This window comes from Falco rusticolus, chromosome 5 (assembly GCF_015220075.1).
Source record: "Falco rusticolus isolate bFalRus1 chromosome 5, bFalRus1.pri, whole genome shotgun sequence".
Lineage (NCBI taxonomy): Eukaryota > Metazoa > Chordata > Aves > Falconiformes > Falconidae > Falco > Falco rusticolus.
In genome coordinates, this window is record NC_051191.1 from 76,629,926 (window position 1) to 76,657,288 (window position 27,363).

The 27,363-nt window shown below is 39.8% G+C and overlaps 1 long non-coding RNA gene across 5 annotated transcripts in view; it reads right to left on the reverse strand.

Annotated features, from left to right (window-relative positions):
- The window catches only part of LOC119149344, a 118,286-nt gene that overhangs the window by 39,132 nt on the left and 51,791 nt on the right, over positions 1–27,363 (reverse strand). For 4 of the 5 annotated variants that reach the window (XR_005104663.1, XR_005104661.1, XR_005104662.1 and 1 more), the window contains 4 exons: positions 8,910–9,024; positions 5,938–5,999; positions 2,177–4,650; positions 1,057–1,174 (listed from right to left, as the gene is read on the reverse strand). This is a non-coding gene — a long non-coding RNA (uncharacterized LOC119149344). Of the gene's footprint in view, positions 1–1,056; positions 1,175–2,176; positions 4,651–5,937; positions 6,000–8,909; positions 9,025–10,586; positions 10,688–27,363 lie in introns of those variants that run through there. The other variant, XR_005104665.1, reaches the window with a different exon arrangement.

Sequence of the window (27,363 nt, forward strand, 5' to 3'; positions counted from 1 at the left end):
AGTTACAGACATATCAGGCACGTAAGAGATTTTAGCTATTCTATAAAAGGAGTGGCTGATGGGAGTGAAGTTGTGCAGCAGATAACTGCATGAAAAGGATACTCTTCAATGTGCCATGGCATCCATAAGGAATAAGAATGGAAAGTAAAATCTAATGGAGTAGAAAATAATTCAGAGATGAATCAGTGCTAAGAAAAATCTATATAGTTAATGCAGTTTGAAACCAAAATGCAATACACTCGGGTTCTATATGTTAGAGAGAGTGATTATTTTTTTAAATAGACCTGTAACGAAGGTAGCTTTTTATATAATGTCACATACAGCTGACATCTATGCCATTTCAAACACAGTTTATAGCACAGCTCCACTTTGTTGAAGGCAGACAAGTATTTTCCTCCACTTCACAACAAATTACTTGTCTATGAAAACATTTCATGATATTACTTGCCATCTTTACACAGCATGAAATTGCCTTACTTTCTTTTGTTATGTATTTGGAATGTAGCATTTTTCTTTTGGCTGAATCACTTTTATTTAGGTTGAAAGTATTGTAAGCAAATTTAGTGCTTGGAAAAGGAGAGGCTGGTAGCCCTGCCTTCAGACAGGTATGTGATGCAGACTGTCCACAGACCTCGATGAAGCTTTGTCTGCAGCTCCCACCTGACCTGAGACACCTGGAATTGACTTTCACCTACCACAAACTGAGGTAGGTGTTTGTGTGTATAAAGACAATTTATGAGAAAGAAGTTAATTTAACCAGTGACCTTAAGTGTCGTCCAAGAAGAAAATACATGTTAAAGGGATCAGTAATACTGAAGAGAAAGAAAGCCCTATCTTTGAAATCATTGGAAACTGATGGATCTAATTGTATTCTCAAACTTAGTATGATAAGATGTAGCGTCCTGTAACACAGTGTCATGATCTAAGGTCACAATCATAACAAAATGAAAATTTCTTGTGCAGTGTAATCTATTGTCATTCACTGCACTACCATCGACTCTGTAATCCTATAAAAGATGCATTATTGCAAGAGCTAATCATTTAGAGTTGTCTTACCTTGCCCAAAGCTGCTTAAATTCTTCTGGGGTGATCAGAATGCCAAATCCGAACAAGACTTGCTTCAAGTCCCTTGGCTGTATAATGCCATTTCCTTCACTGTCGTTTCCTGAAAATTCTGGAATGTAAAAGAAATCATCACTAACAAGAACCAACAAGTTTGACAAAATGTTTGATCTCTCTGTATGAGTAATGAATAACGGGAATTGAGAGAGACAGAAAATCATGCACATCTGAATTTCATCTTTTAATGTTTTTTTATTTGATTTTTACTGTTTCTTATTTTCCACTACGGGTGTGCAACTCTCAAAAGCTTGAATCGGGATTGACATCACAGGTGCTTGGGTAATGTACTCTGTGTGGAAAGTTCCTTACTGATGGCAAGCACAGGGGATATGAGCATGAGAAGTGTCCATGCAGCGGCGGTGTGCCCACTGCTGAAGCATGCCAGTGGAAGACGAAGGCACTGGAAAATGACACACCTCCAGATTTTGTCCTCATCTTGTTATATACATAATATGAATTAGATTTTGCTTTGGGGTTTGGTTGCTTGGTTGGGTTTGTCAGGTTTTCACCATTCATGTTTCCAACTGAGACTACCAGTACCACCATTGTCTAATCTACACAAGCATTTAATGAAAAAAATATATTCATTTTTCTTATGCTACTCTGTTGTCCCAAAGGTGGAAATAATCTTTATAGGACAGTTTTGTGAGAGTCTTTTTGGATGGTGTAAACATCGTGGTCAATGCATCCCTGTGCTGGGCCACACTGGGTGTCATCATAGGAGCAGGTGTGTGTGTGCGCAGTGTGTAGTCAAACAGGTCTCAGGTGAAGCCCATTACTACTCTTACAACAGAAACATTAAATAAAACCAACAATAGCAAAATATGAAGAAAGTGTTAAAAATAACTGTAATAACATCTGCTACATAATCAATGTTACAAAAATTGAATATTATTCAAACTGATTTTTTTTTTAATCAGATAGTAAGTTTTTATCATTAATGAGCTATTTTGTACGGGTCTCTGAATATTTATAGAATCTGAAGATCAACATTGCATAATGTTCTGAAATCTATTAGTGCTACTTATTTATTTAAAGAAAACATTCTTCTTACCCTTGCTAGGTCATGCCATCTGGTTCTTGCTTTGATAACAAGGTAGTAATGAGCGTGATCACAAGCTAGCTCTGCATCCATTATCATCTGGTTTTTTCCTCAGAAAAGGAAAAAAAAATAACAACTAACTATGTTTTATGTTAGTGGGATCTTTAATCTCCACAAGTTTTCCTCTTTTTTGTTGTTCTTCATGGTAGTGGTGGTTTTGTTTTCTAGTTTCTAAGATACCCATTAAAGACTGTTACTTCACATCTGTGTAAACTTAATTCTTTAAATACTGCCTTATTTCCCTAGCTGCAGGTTAGCCAAGATGTTTTAAATTTTGTAATTCCCTATTTATTTTCAAATCAATGTTGTTCAATTCTCCCTCAAACTCAAGAGCCAGCACAGATCATTTATACACATAGAAGGAAATGTTAATTATCTCAGAAACAATTATATCCTGGAGTGACTCCAGGAAGATTATCCTTGATTTACATCAATAATGTAGATCAAAACTATCTTTGTGAATTTCCACGACACGGCTGGGGAGTAAGACCCATATTTGAAAATTCAGCCACCATTACAGGTGCCTAAATTTTGGGGGCCTGGTACTTCTAATTGAATCCAAGCATGGGGAGGAATATGGGTGCATCAGATTAGGATCTGTGTGCTAAGCAAGGATACACCTACCTGAGAATCGAGGGGACCTTACGTCTCACCATTCCTTGAAATAGTGTGCTTTCCTTCACCTGAGAAGCACAGCCCTTCTTTTGGTGCCCAATTCTCTTTAGCTTTTCTAAGTGCTTCCAGTTAGAAAACTGAGGAAAGGCTGGTCATTTCTCTTAACACACAGCTGCCCACTTCATGCTGCATCCCAGCACTCATTCCTGCTCTGGCTATTGCTTTGTAAGGAAATGTTACAGACATACGGCTTCAGAGCCCGGTTCAGCTGAGCTCCAGGAATACACTTCTTGGACAAAGATTCTCAAACAAGAGGCAGAGGTATATTGGGTCTGCAGACCAGGTGAGATGCAGTAACTACATGTGATCTACCCACCGAGTTCCTGTACCACCCAGGTGGGCACAGAGCAGAACTTAGGTCCTGGAGAACTGCAACACTGCAAACTCAGCCATCCCTGAGCTCCTGGGGCTCTGGGCCTTGACAGCCTTTGCTGAGAGCTCTGTTCAGATTTAGAAACATGAATGCCGCTTTAATCTATTTCAGGTGCCTGGGAACCTTCTGGGTTTTCTCCACTCCCACTGCTAGAGAGAAGATTCCATAGGCCTAAATAATCAACCCACAAAAACAGTCTAAAAACATAACTGGGAAAATGCAAGTGCTCTTAAGGCTTTCAATCACTATTTTCTTTACTGGACTTGTGAAACAATAATAGTATTTGAAATAAGGAAATTCTGGAGCTAAATTCAAAATGTTTCAATTTCTAGCAAAGTCCAAACTGAAATGGAAACAAGAGCATGACGGTAATTGGTCTCAGACTCCAAATGTTTGCAAGACTCAATCATCACCAGTCTCCTTTCTTGTTTTGAACTGATGTCCTTGATTCATTCAGTTGTCCAATTCAGGAAAAAAGAAAAACAAACCAAGCAGATAAATATTACTAACATCAGAGCCAGGAGTAATGCTGCAAAAGACAAATAAAAACTGGGAAATAAGCCTATGTGTATATATCACATCTTCACTGCCACAGCGGAGATGAGTTGCTGATCGGGAGCATTTTCAGTCCTGCTGTATCTTGTCATTATTTTTATGATTTTTTTCTCTGTTTGCATAGTTAAACAGAGTTTCACACTGAGGTTTTAGAATTAATTTTTTAGTGCTGAAATGCTTTATCATTAAAGGTCTGGGGCATGAGCCTTTGGTCTACCGTAACATACACTGATAATACCAGCCTCAGAACTGACAGACACTGTGCCAGGCAGCGAACTACCCTGGCTGCTCCTGAATTCAAAATGACATCTGATTCCCAAACCACATCCCCAGCTCTGCATGCCTGGAAGATGCAGCAAAGTTGTCCTGTTTGGAGGCTAGCTCAGCTCTAAGGCTGCATCTCAGGCACCAGTATATATGCTTGACCTTACAAATTTAAGCAGTCCCCTGGGGTAGTTCTGGCATTTTAACCCAGTAGTGGATTCAATATCTAATTTAACAGAGTCATAAATCACTGAGAACTTGGTAAAGCTACCCAGCTTCAGCTTGATAAAGACATTTTTAATAATGTCTTTTTTTTTCAGTTATATCCAATACAAATTTTCACACAGCATATTCATTTCTGTAAACACATCAGATTACTGTAGGTACTACACAACTTTTTCTTTCTTACTTGTGAGATGGCACGAGCCAAACTCCTTGGTTTCTTAGGTGTGGAAGAGTTGATGGAATTCTTGGTAATTTAACATGGAGGTCAAGTTTGTTCCCCACAAACCAAGTAGATGCAGGATTTCCTCACCTCCAAGATGAAGTAAAAAGATGTCTGGCAAAAGTCAAGCACATTAATGATACCATCATGGTTACTGTCTGTTTCATGGAAGGCAGAATAGGTGTCCTAACAAGGAATATTTAACTAAACATATTTAACATGTCAACTACATATTTTTAAACATAAATAACAAATGTTTGCTCTAGACTTGTTTTGACAACAGGCAAGTATTTTAACACAGTTTGAGAATACAAAGCATTTATAGCACTGCCTTACTAAACACTTGGGATAGTCCTCAGTAAACTGCAATCTTACTGCTTTCATCTCAAGCATGTACAGAAAAAGAAGTAAAAAGTAGGGAGCATCAAAAAGCGCCCAACATACAAATTTACAAATTCACCTCCACTTCCCATGAGTACTATACTGAGAAGTATCTCATTTCTACCCTACCCTACCCTTAGAAAACCTGTGATGGAGAGAGGCTTTACAGCAATTGATCTACCAGCTGAATGGCATCTCCCATTAAAATAGGTAAGATTGTTCAAACACCTTTAAAATGGTGCAGTTCTTCAGAAATCTAAAGTAATGCTGATCAATATGATCAGCTTTGCTAGGCGTGTCCAAGCTGGTTTGAACAGAGGATCCTTTTCCTGAATGCTGATTTTTCCACTTCTCTCAATGAACAGGAATGGGATGGGATGAACTGAGTAAAAAGGGTAAAGACTGCAGCTTCTCTCCTTTGTAAACTGTGATCTCTCTTACTCTGTGCATATCCGTGGTAGGAATTCAAGGAGTACATTCTAATGGTAATTACAGAAAATAATATGCAAACATAGAAAAGTTGGAAAACAACTCTTGATTAAGCCCACTGTGTTGCAAACTTTAGAGACTAAGAACATCTTCTTGAAAGATCACTCTCATCAATAGATGAACTGTTCAATGAATGAGTAGTATAGAGATATTCTTTCCTAATTACAGAATCTTTAATAGCTGTGTTCACAAAAGGATGGGAAAAAATAACTTGGATCTTACTTTCCTGGCAGAGGCCACAGAGAAGACAATTAGGGGGGAAAAAAAAAGTTTTGCCTTGATAACTAAAAATATTTGAACTGGAAGTTTCTGAGAACAAAGATGACATGAAATCCAACATAATTTTTAGAGTCACTTTCCTGACAGCTCCTCCAAACCAACTTTTAAAACAAACGTGTGTATCAAAATAACAACCAGCTTCACTGCCAAAAGCAAACCGTGGCTTGATGTATGCACCCCATACACTTCCATCATTTTGTGACGATGTAAGTTGATTGAGACATTCTTCAGCAGTCATGTAGTGATATTTACCACCATTTAGTCTGTGAGATGGCTATCACATAATGGAGCTCCTGGCCCATTCAGTCTGGCATCTGCAATAATGAAATCAAAGTACAGCAAACATTGAAAAAATATTAAACGTATCTCATAAATAGCACAGTAATATAACATAAAACAAGAAACCCTGCAATCATATTCTTTACAGCCCAGACATGGCCAAGTCCAATAGCTGTATGCAGAATTAGTGGTGTCTACCTTATTTACAGTAATGGCCTCAGCTGCTATAATTTTCCCAGCACAAGGTGGGAAACCTTTCTTCTCAACTGAAGAAAGCACAGCTGAAGCAAGGTCGTTTTCTTTTGCTTTAGCCTCTTCTGATGCCTGGTTGCTTTGAGGAGGGGAGGTATCAGACTGGAGGAGGAGAAAAGGAGCACCATGAAAGCTGTGACTTGCTGTCATATTGCCCACCTGTCTCAGTAAGGGAACGCAGGAGCTGCAGACAGTGTCAGAGAAAGCAATTTGTTACATCTTTGACTGTATAGCACAGCCGCTGCATGCTAGACTATTTCCCCCGGAGCAATTCTATCCTGGCTAAGCCCTCCTCCAGTTTGAACCAATGCGAGCTATTTCAGGAGATCTGCCATCAAAATACTCCTGACTTAACAAAGCATCACCCCTGAAACTATTTCAGCCTCATGTTCTGTTCTGGCAAGACTCAGTCCTGCACAAACAGCAGCTTCATATTGTCACAAGTTTATTATCCCACAGCCCAGCAGGATCAGGAAAGGGTGACAGCCAGATTCCCAGAAGGGCACCTAGGTACTTCCAGTCCTGAATGGCTAAGGTACATTTAGGCCACAGAAAAGCTATTTTTGTCACCATTTCATATCTGATTCCTTCTGCTCATCATGCAGTGATACTCTAGGAATCTATTTTGCCTTACTTCTGAGGAAAAAGATACCAAGCATGTTTTGTAGCCTTTTGAGCATTTTAGAATTTTTCTGCATCGTATGAGCCATATAGAGAAGTAAAGTAATTCCTGTCAGATTTTAGAATAGGAAGAACTTGCAAAGAAAAATGTACACACTGACATTTCACTATACCCTACTTGTGATTGATAAGAAAAATGCTAAGTTAATGGTCTGTTCTAAAGGAACATTTCTTTTCTTTTTAAAAGATTTACATACACCAACACACAAGAGCCTGTACAACTACACCAAAGAATCACTAAATAGTATTCACTGCGTTATTTTAACTTCTCTTGATTTTACCCTTTAAATCCTACTCCCCCCTACAGACATTCACTATCCTTCCCTTTTTTCAATTCCAGTTTCTATTGAAGTCTAGTCAATAAAATTTGTACTTGTGTTATCTTCCTGCTAAAGCTTATAAGAAGAAAATCAGGTTTCTTGTTCCGTAACTATAGATCACTCTCCAACTCAGTAAATCACAAATCATTGAAAAGCAAGTGAGGAGAGCTTTTTCTTTGCCTTCTGGTTTCTGAAACTTCTGATTTATATTAAATGTACATCACACTTTCTTTTAAACTATAAGATACAGTAATGTATGGAAAGAAAAACTGTGATTCTCATAATTGGCAAAAGCAAAAACTTTAAATACAGACAAAACAGTGTTGATTCTTGATTTATATCAAAGAGCTGGCACACTAATTTTCCTCAAGGTTAACCTGTTGTGAATATCTTTTATTAGGCTACTGGATGAAGGTGCACATATTTTGGAGGACAGATGATTAACTGGATATATTCACAAAGTTCTAAACTTCTAGGCCAGAATGAAGAAAACCTAAATATTATGTCAGCCAGCCTCGAGTCAGGTCTCCCTCTCGTCTTAGCTCTGAAAGCTAAATAATGACAGCAGAAAATAATAGTAACAGTGTGGGGGAAAAAAATAACACACACCTCTAAGAAAAATAACAGAGACATACTATGGAAGTTAAAACAGGCCTTGAAGCTAGTGTCCGAACTGCTGTTGACTTCAGTGGCACCAGACTTAAAGCATAAGTACAAAAGAAATTAGAAATTAATAATTACTTACTAGCTTTAGTCTGGACTCAGGATTCTACCCTAAACAGTCAGTTCAGATTCATCAGCTTCATTTTTAAGAGTCGAAAATCAAACCCCTTACTTACAGTGCCTTGAAATCAGTGAAATTACTGATGGGGTATGGCAAGTAGCTGAGGTGAAAAAATGTGCTCCCAAATTATGAGTATATTCCTCTGGTACTCATTCCTCAGCAAATAAATCAATGAAGACCACATCCTAACTGTACTCACTGTATGGGTGGACCATATATCTATATCTACACAAACAGTAAGTCATCCTCTCTCTAATAAAACTATCAATTAGATTACAGATAGCTGCATTTCAGCATTCTCTAGTAGCAACGTCCCTTAACAGTTTTAATATTCAAAAGCAGTACTTGAAATTAAAACTGTGAACCTATGAGTAACTAGATTACACTACAGAGCTCCAGTTGTATATACTGCCACTAGAACTCATCACTAACGGCTTACTAACAGATCTTTCTTTTCTGAAAGGAGCAGTTACTGGCTTTTGGCTTTTTACACAGAATCAAAAAAAATTGATGGACATCACTACTATAAAATCATCCACTGTAATTTAAGATACAACATAATTCCAAGACACTGAATAAGAGTTAGAAACCCTGGGCACAAGGATCTACTCAAGGCAAAGCAATCAGTCAGTTACTTTTTGCAATCTGTTTGTGACAGCTCCATGGCACCTATCTGTGGACCTTCAGTTAGTTCACATCCCACATGTTGCAGTTTCCCTCTCGCCCCGAGTTAGGTACTCAGCAGCTTAGCTGGATCAGAACTACAGACAGGAAGATCATGCATGTGCTAAAAATCCTATCACTGATCTTTTCCTAATTTCACCAATAACATTTCCTCAAAAGAGAAAAGTTCTGGATCTTCCAGGAAAGGTTTGCTTCATGCTTTATTGCTGTTAAAATTCCTTTACCTTCCAGTATTGCCACAAAATCCAAATAACTCAACCCTCCATCTGGTAACCGTAGCATTTCTGTTAGCAGATTAAATTCACTGTCATCCATTGGCATGCCATGATCTTCCAACACCTGTTAGAAGAGAAATAAAGTTAGTTATATAAGGGCCTGTTTTCTTGCTTAATATACCATTTTGAATACTAAATATCTGGGTAGTTTATCCTGTGACTTAACTTGAAATTACTCTGAAAATTGATCTCTTCCTTATATTTACAGTAAACCATTTAAATATAGATTTACTCTGTACCACTTTAATTCTATATAGAAAGAGACACAGAGCAAAATTTGACTATATTTTTGAGACTTGCATTTTAAGCAAAAGCACTGAGTGACAGGCTAAGATTAAACTTCACCTGGAAAGGAAGAAGTGCCAGAAGAAATTACATTAGCTCGTTTAGAAGACTGGAGGAAAACTGTCATTTGCAGAATTTCCTGCTACCACTTTTCCCCACAAGCCTGCCACAGCTCCCTCCAGGACAAGAAATGCTGCAGAAAGGATTCAGACCCCTGAACCACATACAGCTGCAGTGAGGTGGAAGGCACGATTCCTTCTTCATTGCTGCTCCTCAAAGCAGATTTGGGGATCCATTTTGGCAAGGAACTTTCTGATCTTCCTCCATTCCTCCCATGTCCCAATCTCTTTTTTTTTTTTTTTTCTCTTTTTTTTTGCAGGCCTTCTACCTTTCTGCATCTAAATGGTACAGCAGTCTGGAGTGGTTGCAGTCTGCCGTTGTGCCCCTCAACATTACCTGGCAGTCAGCTGTGGAGGGGTCTATGGGTTTCTTCTATTTTTCCCACCTCCTGTTTCCTTGAAAAGTTGTAGTTTTAGCCTCTGCTGCTGCTGCTGGCTTTTCCAAAACCTTTCATTTCCTTCAGCTGCCTTGTAATTCCTGATTTGGGTCTATTTCTTTATAACTATCCTGCACACCTCTGTCCTGACTTTCCAAGTGTTCCTACAGCAATTACTCTTGCCATTATATTTTATTTAATTGTACAGATTAAAAGAAAAAAATTCATTAGATAGCTGAACAGCATAAGGATTGTTAAAAAAAGTGAGAATAATTAGCAAATTATTATTCCTTTCTATGAAGGTAAAGCTTCTGGATAAGCAAACACATTTTATGTTCAGTTGAACAAGTATTTACCATCAGATCAAATACTTAATAGTAATGATAAGGAAATCTGGCTGCACAAATCCAATCAAAGCTGAAGAGAATCAGTCACAATAGTAATGTTGGTGACTACAGTTTCAACTATTAGTACTTTCATCTAGAAGAAAAAAGTGATAAAACTCTGACAAAACTGCATACAAGATTAAGTCATGTTAAATTGTATGACTAGGTCATTGTCCTGTGCTGAATGGCTCACGAAAGACAGTTTCTAAGTCTTCTTTAAAGGAAGAGGATTGGTGACAACCTTACAGGGAGAAGGTACTGTAATCCTTCACACAAGTGAAGGCACACAGACAAATTGTGGATGTTACCCCAGGACCCCTGACCAAGCTTCAGTTATTCTCTTCCTGATTTTGAACTACATTAAATATTGGACAAGTCCAAGGGTGAAAAGGCACGGTCTGTCCTACTTGCCCAGTTCCCAGGAAAGCCAGGCCAGCAAAGCCAGAGGTACTAGCTTACTCTTTGGTAAAGGAGGTGGAGTTCAGCATCCCCCTTCACTAACGAGCCTCACACCTTTGGCACTCCACAGGCAAGCAGTTAGAAGGTGTCGTATGCTGTAAGCTGTAAAGAAAAACACAGCAAACTGACAGTATTTTTATAACCCTGCAAAGGTTATCTGGTGATTTTATTTCTGCTTTTTTGAGTTATTCAGGCATATCAACATCAATTACCCTTCAGAGGAGTGTAAGGGTGCATTCTGCCCACTCCCCTAATGCCACTGTAACATAATGTTTTACAAACTTGAGGGTAGGAAGGCTCTGCAGAGGGATCTGGACAGGCTGGATTGATGGGCTGAGGCCAGCTGTATGAGGTTCAACAAGAAGTGCCTGGTCTGTGCCACCTGAGTCACAGCAACCCCATGCAATGCTACAGGCTTGGGGAAGAGTGGCTGGGAAGCTGCCTAGTAGAAAAGGACCTGGGGGTGCTGGCTGACAGCCGGCTGAACGTGAGCCAGCTGTGTGCCCAGGTGGCCAAGAAGGCCGACACTATCCTGGCTTGTATCTGGAACAGCATGGCCAGCAGGACAAGGGGAGTGATTGTCCTCCTGTACTGGGCACTGGTGAGGCTGCACCTCAAATCCTGTGTTCAGTTCTGGGCCCCACACTGCAAGACACTGAGATGCTGGAGCGTGTCCAGAGACAGGCAGTGAAGCTGGTGAAGGGTCTGGAGAAAAAGTCCTATGAGGAGTGGCTGAGGAAACTGGGGTTGTGTAGTCTGGAGAGGAGGAGGCGGCTCAGGGGTGACCTCATTGCTCTCTACAGTTCCCTGAAAGGAGGCTGCAGCACGGTGGGTGTAGGTTTTTTCTCCCAGCTAACAAGTGACAGAACAAGAAGAAATGGCCTCAAGTTACACCAGGTGAGGTTTAGAATGGATATTAGGAAACATTTTTTCACTGAAAGGGTGGCCAAGCATTGGGACAGGCTGCCCAGGGAGGTGGTGGAATCACCATCCCTGGAGGTATTTAACAAATGCATAGATGCAGTGCTTGGCAACATGGTTTAGCGGTGGACTTAGCAGTCCTTGGTTAATGGTTGGACTTGATGATCTTAAGGATGTTTTCCAACCTAAATGATACTATGATTCTATGATTCTATGAAATAAACAGACCTTATCCACTTCCAAGTTGGGCAGACAGCTTCTGCCCATTTCTATGGCTTTGCCTGGAATAACAAATCAGAACACAAGTATGCTTTTACGTTTATCACTACCACACTATGCTATTACCGGTTGAGTATCCTATTCCACCTCTGAGGACAAGCCACTCTGTCCAGCTGTACGGTAGCTGCCTGGCTGCTTTAAATGGAGCCATGATCAGAGTAGCAGTTTCAAATATGCCAATAAGGAGGGTGGTGGCATTGGCACACCTGCCTAGCTACAGAATCGGGATCAAGTCAAAGAACAGTACACCACTGTAGATCACTTTAACTTCAGTGGCACCCCAAAATGCCTCACAACATACCCACCCAAATGCACCTGGGACATGTCATACCGCCCACACCATTTGCGACAGTGTGATGTATCAAAAACATCTATATGCAGCTGGCAGATATGATACACAGAGTCCTACATACTTCTGAAGTGGCAGTTGAAGACCAGGGGAGATTCCCCACAGTGCCTACAGTGGTGCTAGACACCCATTTTGTGATGCCCTTATCTATCACAGAAGCTCTACAAGCTCCTGGGTGAGAAGCAACTGTGCTCCCAGGGCAAGGATTGATGAACATCTTGGTAGAAGTGTCAGGGAAATTAAAGCAGGAAGAACATGAAAATCTCCAGTTGGAATCCCACCTAGACAATGAGGTGGAAAACACCCTTTCCTTTGCAAAAGCTGCAGAAATCTTTAAAGACCACAAGTGATGTGGTTTCAGTCTGCATGTCACCTGAAAACACACATGCCCAGGCAGTTCCCAGTGACATAAGTAGTCTGTCACTTCAGTTCTGACAAGGAATCCCTTTTAATCACCCTTATTCACACAGAGCTCTCATCCTTGTTCATTCCAGGGTAGGCTTATTTCACTCAGCACAAGGCAGGGCAGAACAGGACTATTGCAGTGAAGCATGCCCCTTTTGACTGATCATAACGAGCAGCAGCGGGGCAGAGTTCCCAGGCAGTATTCCACCCAGCTGGTCTCTGCTGAGCTTGCAGTGTCCAAGAACATCACAGTGCAGCGATGCATATACCTGCTGCAGGTACATGATGATTTTTTATCCTTTGTACATTGCCAAAACTTGAGAAATGCATCATCCACAGTGTAATAAAAGAACAATGAAACCACAAAGACTAACTGTTCAATAGCTTCTGGTGCTATACAAATATCTTAAATGTGAGTTGTATACAGACAGCCAATGCAGAAGAAAAAGCAGCAGGTAGAATGAGTTTGTCCTGCCTAACAGTGACAAAACGCATGTTGCTGCATTAGCTGCAGGCAACATATAAGCCTCTTAGGTATCACATTGTAGTGTAAATCACAACAACCAAAGCCAATGTCCCAAAGGTATGTGCCACAGATGGCAGATTTGTATGGGAGGAAGGGTTGCAGCTTAACGTATTCCAAATAAGTGTATTATTAACAAGAAAATATTAAGAAAAACGGAAAATATTTTACGTGCTTTGTCCTCCCTCTTTCCCTCCCCTTCATTTCAAAGCAATTTTATTTCCTGCACATAACTGCAGAGAGATACCCACCTGGGGGTAAGATGATGTGTGGCTGAATGCAGCTACAGTGTTCGCAGGGGAAGGCTCTGTAGTAACAGCCTTCATCCTGTCGTATGGTGTAGAGCACACACCTCATGGGCCTATGCCGAGAAGGAGAGAAAGGAAGGCAACAGCTTGTCACCCCCTCACAGTCAGTGTATTTGTCCCTGCAACAGTAGCTGGTGACAACATACACAGTCCATGGTACATTGATGCTGAATCAGAGTAAAGACAGATCGGGACAAACTTTCTCAAGGGACTATGCAGGCCATTTTCAAAGGTTCAGTTCTGGTTTAACTCATGCATCAGCGCCCAGACAAAGGGCAGGCAGAGCATGCATTACTGTCATAACACTATTCAGCAGCACATCTTGCTTAAATCTAGGTAGACTAGGAAAATGTTATTGCCATCATGTCTCTTTTCCTGCCCAGTCTCAACTTTCAGCAAAGGATTTTGCTTTGAAATGTGAAAAGAAGGAAACGTACAGCTGGCTGCCAACAGCGTCACAGCTACAATCCCAAATCCATGACCTCACAAGCCTGTCCAAAGCACAACACGCAGTCAGATAAGCCATTAAAGCTGTGATGAGCACTAGGAATACCACAGATAATGCTACCTTAAAAAAGACACCTACAAAATTCAGTGGGAAGTCTTGGCAAGTAAGAACTATACAATTTCAATACATGCGTGTTATTGTGGATCTTCTCAGCACTGAGATGCTGTACCCAAATCAGCTAACTTAACATCAAAAGCCATCCAACATCAAATAATTGCATTGGAAATTTACAACATGATTAAAGCCACTGAAGTCAAATAAGAGCTACAGAAACGTTCTCCTCTCCTTTTGGTGACCATTCTACACCCTGAAATGCTACTAGATGTCCGGAGGAGATTTCCTGGACACAAACACTGCAGGCTCCTTTGAAAGCAGAGCAAAAGTGAGCAAGAAAGAGAGCCGGGGACCCCAGGGGTTGCCATAGTCCCAGCATGATAAGAAGCCACACTGCGGTCCAAGAGTGGTTCAGAGGAAGCTGAGGCTCAGAAATCTCAAAGACAGTATACAATTAGCTTAGGTCATTCGCCCTGAAGTGTCATGCTGTAACTGTTAAGAATCTTATTCTTCACCTACCTATATCAGGTTCCTACCAGCTACCACTGTGGAGTTGCAAAGAGGGCTTAAGGACTCTTGAGTTAAGGCTTTGGTAATTCTTTAAGGTATGCCCACTCACTTCATACAATAGGTGTGTTGTTGGTTGACATTAGGCCCCCAAGTCCCAGCTGTGTCTTGCCAGTCCCAATTCATACATGTACTTTTTGACAACTGGGAGCAGCTGAAGTTTTCAAGACATAGTGCTACTACAGGATGACAATTTTATGTCTTTAAAGATGAGATCCTTTCTCATACAATAACCTACATAAGACCTGTTTAGCTTATCAGTAACTGAAACAGTCCTGAAGGATTTAACTTTACTTATGTGAGCAGATACATTGCTAAGACAGTATCTTTCTGGGAAAAGTACAGGAGAGAGAAAAATAGGTAACATCTTTCCTACCTTTCACAAGCCAGCTTTATTAATTTTCCCATGTGATTGCTTGTTGCAGGCAAAAAAGCTGTCTTTAATAGTTGCTGTCTGTTTTAACACTCTGCCCTTCTGCCTTTTAATTACTTCCTCAACAGTTCTGTTCTGAGCATATTTATTAGATTGATCTTCAATCTACTTGATTCTAAAATTGAAAGATTGTGCATGAAGACAAGCTGCTTATTTTTTGTAGTTTCAAACATTTGATACAGCAATAATGACCAAGATTGCTTCAATGACAAACAAGACATAGACATGGAAGAAGCTTCTTTGATGCAAAACAAAATGATAGGTTGCCAAGGCCCATCTTGTGCAAACATTTCTTATGTATAGCTTGCTTTATAGAAAAGAGAGAGAGAAGAAAAAGAACCCACCCCAGAAATTGACTGCTACTGCTCTGAAGTGTTTATTTTGCAAATGGAGACCTCCAAAGCGAAGGCTTAGTTTCTAAAGAGCCCAAGTTTCTACACCAGCTAAGGAGCCACCTTCATCCTTTAATATCTTCTCAGTTAACATGAGATGGTTAAGTTACCATGAAAGAAGTTAATGAAAGTCTTTCCATTGATTTTAAAAGTAAAAAATATATCTTATGATGTCTTCTCTCTTCCTGTATCCCAACTAAACCACTTCTATGCTTTTTCCCTTTGGAGGAATTGCCAGAATACCTTTCTTTCTTAGGCCCTATAAGAAAGACCATAGATATGGACTATATAGTCTTCTCGCTGAAATACCACAACCTTCATCAATAAGCCATTAAAATAAATAACAATTGAATATTTTAAGACTTTTAAAGATAGAAAATAAATTAAATTAAAGGGTATGTAATGTGTCCCACTTGCACCTTTTACATCCATTATGGATTTACTATAAGCCATGAAAAGGAAAGTTAGAACAATTATTTTTGTTAAATTTTAGAGAATGTATTTCCATATAAGCAAAATGCAGAAATATTCAGCAGTCTTATTTTATAGATTTATTAAATGTGTTTTATAGTATTCCTTAAACTTGAAGATAATCTTAACATTTTAAAACTTATTCTAAAAATATGCTAATGAAAAGAGTTTTACTTTGATCTGAGCAGCACACAGAAGATTAACTCTAAGCCTCCCAAAAGGGATCAAAAGATTACAGTGCCTGGTGACTACCTCCTAAGGATCTCAGATGGACTCTTCTGCTGAAGGCACCTGGTCTTCTGAGATATCTGCTCTCTTGCCTGAATGTAGTTACCAACTTTACCTGTCCCATCCAACTGATTATTCTATCATCCTGCCTATCAACATAGGCCTTGTATGAACGACCCTGAGAAAATGAAAAAGTAATTACGGGACAGGTGATGCAGGTAAACCCAAATGTTCTTTATATCATTCCTCCTTACTGAAGTTCAAGACTGAGGCAAAGGTTGGATGTATCCTGGAAATAAATGAATGATTACTTGTAGGATGTTATCTAAAAGACCATCTGCCCTGTCAGGGGCTTATTCGCAAAAAACTCTCTTTATCTACTAGCTTTATAACCTAGTAGGGAAGCCTTAGACCAGAGAAGAAAAGAGCTGACATAAAAGTTCACAGGAAGGTATTAACCACAGCCACTTAGCTGGGGACCTAAAACTACTTGGAATAGGGCTATACGTTACAGAGTCATAGAAAAGACAAAAGCAGACAGAATGGATCAAGCATGCTGATTGTCAGTACACGAATATAAGAAATATGGTATAAAAAAGGGAACCTGGAAGTCCTTATGGTTCTTGGAAGATCCTGAAATCTTACAGTTCTTAAGCCTTATTTAGAGTTCTACTGATAAAAACCTATGAGAATGAGTGCTACAGTGGTAGGATGCCTACTATATATCACCGACAGGGAAAACAGGATTTGGATTTGAAGCACTTGGAGATTTGGAGATTTTTTTCTAAGAAAAGAGAAAAAGAAGCAAAATCATCCAGGTAAAAGAGCTGGTTGTAATTGGTTGGGTAATGATTACAGTAGAAAACATGTTGTCCAGCAGATTAGCAGAATGTGTCAGTGACATCCTGTTGATGCTGCAAAATCTAGTGAATAGCAAGTCTTTCTAAATTTTATCCTAATTAACACAGAGAAACTGCTTGAAAAGGTGAAATACAGCTTAGGCAGGAACGATGATGGAATGACAGAGTTTATGACACCTGTAAAGGAAAGCAGGAGAACAGTGAAAAAAGTAGATTTCTACCTTCTCAAGAAAGTAAAGTCTCATAGAAAATGGGTCTAAAGGGAAAATAACTTAAGGAGAGCTGGCAGTGCATCAGTGAAACATGCCGTCACAGTATAAGAGAGAAGCATGAGTATATATGACCAAAACCTGAAAGGCCACAACACAATGTGAGATTCAATATAAAAAATATCAAGAGCAATGAGAACTCATTCTATAAATGCTTCAGTAATATAAAAGGAATTGAGAAAGAATTTGGCTTTCTATTCAACAGAGAAAGAAAACTACCAACAGATTGCATTAAGGGGGTGAAGCACTTAAAGCCTCTTTTTGTATCAGTCTTCAATAAAGAGTCAATATAAGCAGGCTGCTTGAACAAGTAATACTAACAAAAAATAAGGAAAGAACAAATTATAGAATATTGCTGTGTATTCATATTGGTTCTTAAAGAACTGGCTAAAGTTGCCTCCCAAATTTATGCAGAAAAGCAAACACATGACCTAGCTTAAAAAAGACGGAAGGAGAAGAACTGGAAAGTTACTGACATATTTCTAAGAAATCTATTCCTGCTTTCAGGCAGTAATTACAGAGTCACAAAGAGTTCAAAGTCTGTTAAGAGACAGAAGGGCCACTAGGGATCCTTGAGATCTACCCTGATTTCAGGGAAGATAATAATTTAAATTATACTCCCCTCCTAACAGCATCACTTTTACCTTGGTTTCCTAGGGAAATAAGAATAATGCAATCATCCTTTTCATGCCCATCTGTCAGCCTTTCCCCTAAATTTGGAGTCCATCTACCAATTTCAGACAAACTTGAGAGTGGTGGGGTCTTCAGATACAGTGGTTACAAGTTTTGTGAAACTGACAGTCATGAAAAGGAGAGAAACTCTTCATCCTCCTGGTTGGGAAGGCAGGGACATTATCTTTTCTGTTTGTTAGCAGCTAGCCAAGCAATCAGCATATGTGCCTCTCTGGGCTAGCCATGCACTGTCTCTTTCCCAGCTGGCAGCTTGAAGTACTCAGTGAGAAGTATGTTCTTTTTCTACGTTCAAGTAATAAGCTACAAGTACATTTACCAGCCGTGTGAGGCACCAAACCCTACTCCCTTGCATGTTTCTGTATCTCTGAGGTTGGGTTGCAAAGTTCTTCGTTCAGGCCTGACAAACCCAACCTAACCGTCTACTCTAACACAGCAGCTCTGGGTGCCAGAACGCTTGCTGAAGGTGTGGATAAAGCTCCAGATGGTGGCTCAGCAGAAGTTAGGGACAGAGATATTTATTAGTGAGGCCACTGATTAATCTTGAGTTTAGCGTACTGTGTCCTATTGACAGAACTGTATTGCACGTTGGTGAGTCATCTGTATTTTTTTAACTTGCCAGCTCTCTGCTTTGACAGTCTTTCAGTAGAAAAGGCATCGAACCTCAGTAAAAATAACTTTGGAGAATTTCTGAAGGATCTTTTGACCTCAAGAACAGGAAGGGCAAGCTCAACTTGCAGAAAACAAACAGGTTGATTTTTCGATTGAAGTACTGATCATATTCTGCTCTGGGGACAATCTTGGAATGTGCCTGCAGGAACACTCTTTTCCCCAAAAATATTACATAAAAGGATCCAGCCATAAGGACTTAGATATTTCCTAGTGTCTCACAAAAGTAAATTAGGAAAGAATTTCAGACAGAGGCAGTTTGCTAAAGTCCTGAAGATTAAGATGAAGGCCATTGTGGAATAGAATCTTTCACAGGTAGAGACATCTTAATTACAGGTGGAAGGATGTGGAATTATCAAGATTCCACCTGTTGCAGACCATTGGTCCAAAAATCACCACTTTGGTAAGAAAGAGGCCAGGCTTGCTTTCCTAGAGACGTCATGTAATATTTCTTTTCCATTACCAGTCAGAGCCACACAGCACCCCTTACACAAGGAAAGAAGTTATAACAAGTTTCATTTTAGGAGTTTTAGGAGGAGGGACAGAAACCTTGAACTCCAGGCTAGAAGGCTTAGAAGGTGTTGGTACCAGAATTGGCTTGAGCACCACAGAACATCACTGTGACAAGAGGAACTGAAGGGAAGATGTAAACCACTGCTTACACTTACAGAAGGAGCAACTCATCTGACATAGTTCCAAGACAGGAGCTGAACATATAAAGGTTCTGTTTTAAACTTGTCAGAATGCCTAAATCAACAGTTCTTGTCAATGTCGTAAACAAAAAGTCAGGCTTCGTATGTTTGCAGCATGGTCCCAGCTTTCTGCATAAGTGATTGACTCACTTCTGTGCAGTCTTGACACAGTAAAATGACTCAGACCATGTGCCTGAGAACTTGTCTCACATGGACTGGTGGCAGGTAGCCCAGTAACACTTCCAAATATTTGACATCTTCCCAGTAGCTAGCAACTGACCGCACTGTATAAAGCAGCTCAAAGGCCTCGTAGCCAACAGTCACCTTGGTAAGAAGGTAAAGGAGATTGTGGTCTTTTTTAAAATATCCCAGAAAGCTTGTATCATTCCCAGACCTGACTAGGAGAAACAGAAGGATGTCCCAGTGCCTGAGGGGCCTTCAGAAGATGGATAGCTTGCTCCTCCTCTGCTTTGTCTTTCTACAGCAGAGCTTGGCAAAGAGTGGTAAGTGAATTCTGGTGAGTGCAAGCTGTCCTTCGGCAGGGTCCTTCAGCAGGCACTTGATTCCTCATATTGCCAATTCCAATGCCAAATATCCACTGCCAATTTCTCTATATTCATGACAGAAACGTGAAGGTCCTGGTGGACCCATAAACAATTTTGTGAGACCTGTGCTGCAGGTTGCATTAGGAGTGGCACTGAAATCGTTATTAAGGGTCAGAGCTCAGGGGCCACTGTTTATACCTGTGTTTAGTGTCCCTGCAACATTCAGCCTCCTTTGAAAAGTGTGTGGAGATCCTGTGTCAAGGCTCTGGGACAACAGAACAGAGACAACAGAGACGGGTTTTTAGAGCCATAGGAATAAGCTGCCAGTTCTGATGTGTGAATGCACAGACAAGGCAATCCCAGGAGCCGGTCTGGAGGGGATACAAATGGGGACTTAAGAAACACAAAAAGGTCAGATCGTTGAAGAGGAAGCAAAGAAGTCTGAGGAGAATCTGGGGCAAGACAGGACATACTCCCGTCCTGAGAGGTATTGACAGAAATGTGAGCTTTGCATAGGGCATTCTGTTTTATGTAATACCAGCCTGAAAATGCAGAAGGATAGGCAGTGATCGTGGCTGTATTAGAGTAAAGCATTATCTGGATTCAAGTGAAAGGAAATACATGTGTCTCGGGCTTGACTGTACATGTAGATTATCATGCAAATAGAAGAAAAATATTTCTAAGAGAAGCTCATCCCATTGCAAGGGAAAGTTCATTGTGTGTGTCCCACCCCACCCCTTCCAGATTATGTAGGTGTTTACATATATTCAAAAATAAAAAGTGAGGAGAAGCAACAGGTCATACATCTTTGCAACCTGGATGCCAGTATCAATGATGCTGGTTCAGTTGGAGGCTGTAGCTATGGCCTGCGCTAGTCACAGCCGTCAGATGTGCCAAAGTTCCTGATCCTCTGAGAATGTTCAGATCCAATTCCTGAATAATGAGCCATACTGATTCTACAAAGGATCACAAGCTTACTCTTCAGACATTATCTAGAGGGCAAACCCCCAATTTTTGAATGAAGCAGTGAGATATAAACCTCGCGGACCCTGTAAAGTGAGCTCAACGGTTTTTACCTGAATCCTAGAGCCTTTGATGAATGATTCATGTGTGGCTGCTCTCCTGATGTAATACTTTGAGTGTTGTACAGTTCTGAATGTATCTCTGCAAAATGAGAGTCAGCCCAGGACAGTACTTAGTATTAGAAAAACAGTATGTATCCTCAGTCCATCTGAAAGTCTCCATTCTATACATATTTTTTCTTTACATTAAACAGAAAATTGTCTGTAATAACAGTACCTTTTTGAAAGCTCTGTTTGCCTTTTTTCTTCTCTTTGTTGTTTTTCTTTTGATATATGTGAGCTGATACCATTTATGTCACCAGAAAGAACAGCAACTTTAAAGTTATCCAAAAGCATCTTATAAAAGATTATATCAGAAGAGTTATTCTTGTATTTATAGCATAACCCGGATAAAATAAGAATTTAAAATAATTTGAGAGGTTGAGAACAATGTATAATACAAATGTCTTAAGGCAAAGATGATCAAAGTAACACATTTCCTTCCCACATACAGTTAGGGACATTATTCAGAAGGTTGTCCTTAGGTGCTGGAAACTATCCTTCCCAGGCTCTTTCTGTAGCCTACAGAGAAAGCAGGAACCTAAGTTAAGCACTGTATCATTGCCTGGAAGAGCTCCATTGACTTTAGAAGGAGCCTAAGGACATAAGCCTCCCTCACCTACAGTTACCCTCTGTCAATACCCTGTGTAATGAACACTTGAATGATATGGTGGACACTTGGAAGAAACTTAGCTTACTCGACATTGACCTGTCAAATTCAGCTGCACTGGTGGAAGAGGGAGCTAAGATCACAGCCAATGCACAACTAAATCTGTCAGAAATCATCAATGAAAGCCCTTGTTTACCTTAATGTGTTGCCTGGCATATCAACATGACATGAAATCACTAGCGGCCTAAGTTAACACTCCTGGATGTGAACCTTTGCAGCCCAGGAACAGACACACTGTTCAGCCCCTTCTGTTATTCTGAGGGTAACTTCCAGTGAAGAGGTCGAGTTGGTAGTTCCCTGGGCCTGTGAAATTACCCTCTGAAATCATTCCCATATAAATTAGCGGAGCTCATGAATCAGAACTCTTGTCATCACTGTGTCGCTGCTTCATTGAGCTGTTCAGCCTTCCAGGTTTTCATTCATGTTCATAAACCTTTGGGGCATTCCTGGATGAAAGCAGAAGGCTCCTGTCCATGTGCTGGGGATGCATGGAATTTTCTGCACTCCACTTACTGCAACCAAGTGCCTGTTCTATTTAGAATGACGCTAAAAAAATACCCATGGTAAAAGATACTCATAACTTAACATGTCAAGTGCCTCAATGCCTTCCTTCTGAAAAAAAAGGGGAAAAAAAAAAAAAAGAAAAAGAAAAAGAAAGAAAGCAGAGCTTTCATTTCTTTTGAGAAGTCTAATCCACACCATATACACTGCAGGGGAGAAAGTGTCAGGGGGGTGAGAGAGAGGGGAAAGAGTCTCCATTTTCTAGTAATTGTGAAGCTCTGCTCAGCTAAAACAAGTGTAGCCTTCACAGAGAAAATGGCTGTCAACACTACAGAGCAACATCTGCTTTGTGAGTCTAATCCATAAAAGGCTTCCAAATGCCCTTAAAAATTGTTCCCTCTTTTCCTCAGTCTGAATGTCATCTCACAGGAAGCCATCTGGGACAAGCATGCCAGCTATTCTGCTGTAGCGATAGCAGTATTGTCCTCAAGTGCCTCAGGATGAGTCACATCAATGCAAAAGTCCAATTATAGTAGAAGCCCCCCAAAGCAGAAGTATCATTTCAAATAAATAAGACTGATGTAGCTGAACCACTGGAATTCAGAACGTAATTCAGTCACTTCATCACCTTTTGCTCAAAACCCCTGCATCCCTTAAAGCACCCATGCTAAATCCCCAATCTGGTTATGACATTCCCAGCACAGATGTGGTAGTCTTAAGCCCAGTGTGTATGCATTTAGAGGAGTCAATTACTTTTCTTTTTTTTTTTTCCTTATTATTTTAAAATACAGCCTTTTTAAACCTGGCATTTCTTACCACTTTAGAGCAGCGAATGAACAGTGCCATCCACTGTTTCTCTGCATAATCCACAACATTTTCCTAGGATAGTCTTAAATAAGATTTAGTATACAAGTTAATGAAACAAAGAAATACAGATTGGTAAAAAGATGCAAGTCAAAACATATTTTAAGGAGTCAGGATAAATCACAGAATGACAACTCTAAAAGCAGATTACAACAAAGGATTTTTTTCAAAATATCTCCTACCTGTGGATGAGCCATTCTGACTTAATTATCTATGTTGTTACTCATTTATCCTGAAACCAAATACTGCTCCAACCAAGTAGGCCATCTGTTGCATTGTTGAGTACAAATTCCCCTTCATCTTATTATAAGAATTACATTTCTTCCTCAGTGCGGTCACCAGCTCTCTAAAGCATGACCCTGATGAATGACACTGCTAAGAACAGGTGCTTTTAGGAATATTTACTACAGATGAATTAATAATATGGTGTGAATAAGACCCAGTTTTCACGGACTGAAAATGGCCAATGCGAGACTATATGTCCCTGAATGTCTTTGACAATGGAATCCAAACCTTATCTTTTAGATGTATACTTTACATACTATTCCTATAAAAGATTCCAAACTCATCCCATCTGTGGTGTCGCACAGCTTGCTTTGATAAGCACAGATATCTGCACTTTTCAACAATGCCACAGTTCAATAATGCAAACATGTGTATGTGCTTGGTGTTCACCGTAACAGAAATCCTAGAGGTATTATACCTGCTTCTTCCTGCTTTGCTAGAGCACAGTCTCAGTGTTCCGCGTTTGGCTAGACTGATCTCACAAGGCTTATCTTGCATCCTTTTAAAATAAAAGCAAAACAACCATTGACCACAATGATGAATGAATTAAACCTTAACAGTTTTCCTCTCATTACCTTACTCTATATTATTTTCTTACAGGGAATGTTTAGAATTTCAAGTAAAGACCACTTTCCAATTCAAAGTGCCTGTAATTCCTGACTTTTCCTATAGTACAGATCTCTCATTGACACAAATAATGGTAGAAACATTATTTAGAAAATCGTATAACTGCTAGGTCCCAGGTAATTCAAAGGATAATTACTTGTTCATGATCAATGACCACTAATTATATACTACACAACACAAAGCTATAAAAGTGACAGATGATGAAAGCATATGGTTATAACACACTGTGCTGGGAACATGACTTTTATGAACCCGATGCATAGCACCCGAAGTTTTCTCTAAGACATTTAAAGAAAGGAAAATGCATACAGTAGAATTGGTCTTACTGATCACACTCATGCTCATTCATATTTCAGGATCAAAGATTATTTTCCAACAGCCATTTCCTATTGATGCTGTTGTGTTTGCTCCTCACACACAATGATCAGCAGGACACTGGGTTGTAAGGGTCAGACTGGAACTGATTTCTTTGATTTTCCTATTATGTTTTCAAAGGTAGGAAATAATTCCACATCTTTCTGAAAGTCACTGGCTGTAAGCAGAGAAAACTAGAGCTCTTGAGAGAGTAGATTAGACCTGATTATAACCTGACTGAAATGTTATTGCAATAAAATGCCCAATACAATTCTCTCTTCTTTGGACACAGATATTTTGACCCCATGCTCCTCATGCTTGAAGCTCTTTTGACTCTCCACTTTGGGGATCCTGCTTATATTGAAAATGAGATTTCATGTTGACAGTATTAAATTTCAATTCCTTTTTCTTTAAAACAATAGTCTACTGAGGAAAGACATAACATTAATCTAATAAACTGTGTATTACATTGTGTTTGGAAATACTAAATAATGTTCAATAATGTCCTGGATCTCCAGCAGATCAGTTGTTGCTTTGTTGAAGAGGCTTGTCTCACCTTTGAAATGCTGAAATAATGTCAAACACAAGTTTCCAACATGGAATTGTTATGAAATTAAATAAGGCTTTTAGAAGCTGATCACATGAGGAATGGGGCATCTCTTCCACCGACCTTTTCTATATGTGTAAGGGAGACCAAAATACTTAATGCCTCTGGCTATAGCTGTCAAATTAAAAGACAGGAAGAAAGATACGGTACGAAAAGAAATTACATTAAATCTGTTCATAACTCACACATCATCAACTTACTTCATAAACCATTGATCTGACAAAGAGGGACAACACAGCTGTACAACTTTTCTTAGATGACTTGTGTTAATACTGCCAGTACATTAGGATCATAGGACTTGCAAAGTCTTATGAAAATCTTTCCAATTTTCTGCGATTTTATCTGAAAGGATGTCCTCCACCTAACAATCAAATCAATTAATAATGCAGGAAAGAAAAAACAGCAGCCCTGAGGTTAAACTATGATACCATTACCACATGAAAAATTGTACTAAAATGACAAACCTAATGTTGGAAGACCAACACTTACTGAAAATGAACTATGTTATCACTTACAGTATTGCAAGCTAGAACAAGAAGAACAGGCTATTTTATTTTGTTTGTTCCATTAAGCTATTCATGGACCATCAAATTTAAAACAAAGTTATGTTCACTAAAAGCATTTCAAAGCATGATGCAACATCAGGCCCAAAATGTACCCTGGAAAATGTTCTCAAAACTAACTGAAAAGTGACTGCAAGAAAGTGCATACCTCACTTCATAGGTCTGCTTCTTTAAGTGACCGAAGAGGCATGTCTACTGACTGATAACAACATCGAGCTTTTGCTGGCTGTTTCTCCCCTCAGTCTTGTAAAACAAAATCCACTAAGACTGAATGAATTGCAAGTGGCACTCAACTTACTCAGGGCATAATTTCAAGACAATGGGCTTGCACGGGGGAAAATAATGACAAAATCTGGCTTACTGAACCTGCTTTAGAATCTGTCTGTTACACTAGCAGTTAGAATAAAAGTGTTCTTCACTTGTAAATTGAGTACATGAAAAACAGAAGGTTCTGAGAAGAAAAACAGGATCATATTTCAACAGAAAGTCTCAGCATAACTGTAGATCTGACCAAACACTGTACTATGCAAAATTTCATAGAATCACAGAATCATTTATGTTGGAAAACACCTTTAAGATCATCAAGTCCAACCATTAACCCAGGACTGCCAAGTCCACCACTAAACCATATCCCTAAGCACCACATCTATGCGTTTTTTAAACACCTCCAGGGATGGTGATTCCACCACCTCCCTGGGCAGCCAGTTCCAATGCTTTGCCACCCTTTCCGTGAGGAAATTTTTCCTAATATACAATCTATACCTCCCCTGGTGCAGCTTGAGCCCATTTTTTCTTGTCCTGTTGCTCATTATCTGGGAGAAAAGACCTACCCCCACCTTGCTACAGTCTCCTTTCAGGGAACTGTAGAGACCAATAAGGTCCCCCCTGAGTCTTCTTCTCCAAACTAAACAACCCGAGTTCCCCTAGCTGCTCCTCATAAGAATTGTGCTCCAGACCCTGCTCCAGATTTCCAGGTGGAAGGAAGGAGGCTGAGATGCCCCTTGGGCTGTCTTAGCTGGCTGGGGACCTAGATTGGTGCCAGGTTCTGTTTCTGCCCATTGCTGCTTTTAAGATTCCTCTGACTGAATTATTTCCTACAGGAATGATAAAAATGAAGAGATTTCTTGAAAAAGGTGTCTTCTTTTATTTGTACAACCCATAATTTGCCTTTTATACAGATGAGCCATTGATGGAGCTGGCATCACCACTCAGGACACAAAACAAAAGACACTTGGGCTTCCTTGCAGCAGCTTTTCATCAAGACCTGGGTACAAACCCAGTCACAGAATCCAGACATACTCTTCCAGGCAGAATTACTCTCCAAGTGTGAAACCACAGCTACCAGGGTCATGTGTGGCTATGGTGCCATCCCTAGTGGTATTTCATGCCAAGATGAAAATGTTCTATGACTTTAAACATTTCCTTTACCTGTCTTCCCTCATGCTAGCATTTACTTCATTTGGAATGCTTATTTTAAATGACAAAAATGGCTAGTTATCTATCCACATCTCTAATTAGAGTCTAACCAGCTTAAATTGTAAATCCCACTTAGTGTGCACATCAGTTGCACATGTAGGCACTGTTTACAGCATTTACGTTTCCCCCAGCATGCTAATTTTGCAGCCACTTAAGTTTGCCCCAGAATTTCAGCCTGACCATTATTCTACTCAAAACCAGATGGAAGGGACTTGAGCTGCTGCATCAAATGTTGCTATTGTTGGAACCATCAGAGTGGAAAGTAGTCTGTTTCAGCTCCTAACATCAAAGCATTTCAAAGCAATGCACACCATTCAGGGCTGTTCAATGGGACCTTCTTTTTGTGCATCTAGTATCTCTCTTGACACTACTGTGCTCCTTTGATATCTCTCAAAAACACTACCCAGACTACCTAAGACAAAGCTAAATAGTCAGTTGACGTACTAATGCCAACATAAAAGAGAGTTGATATCGAAAATTAGGAACAGCTTCTTAATATTAGGAAGAATATTTGCAAACTGCAATTCAGGTTATTTCTTGGAATGA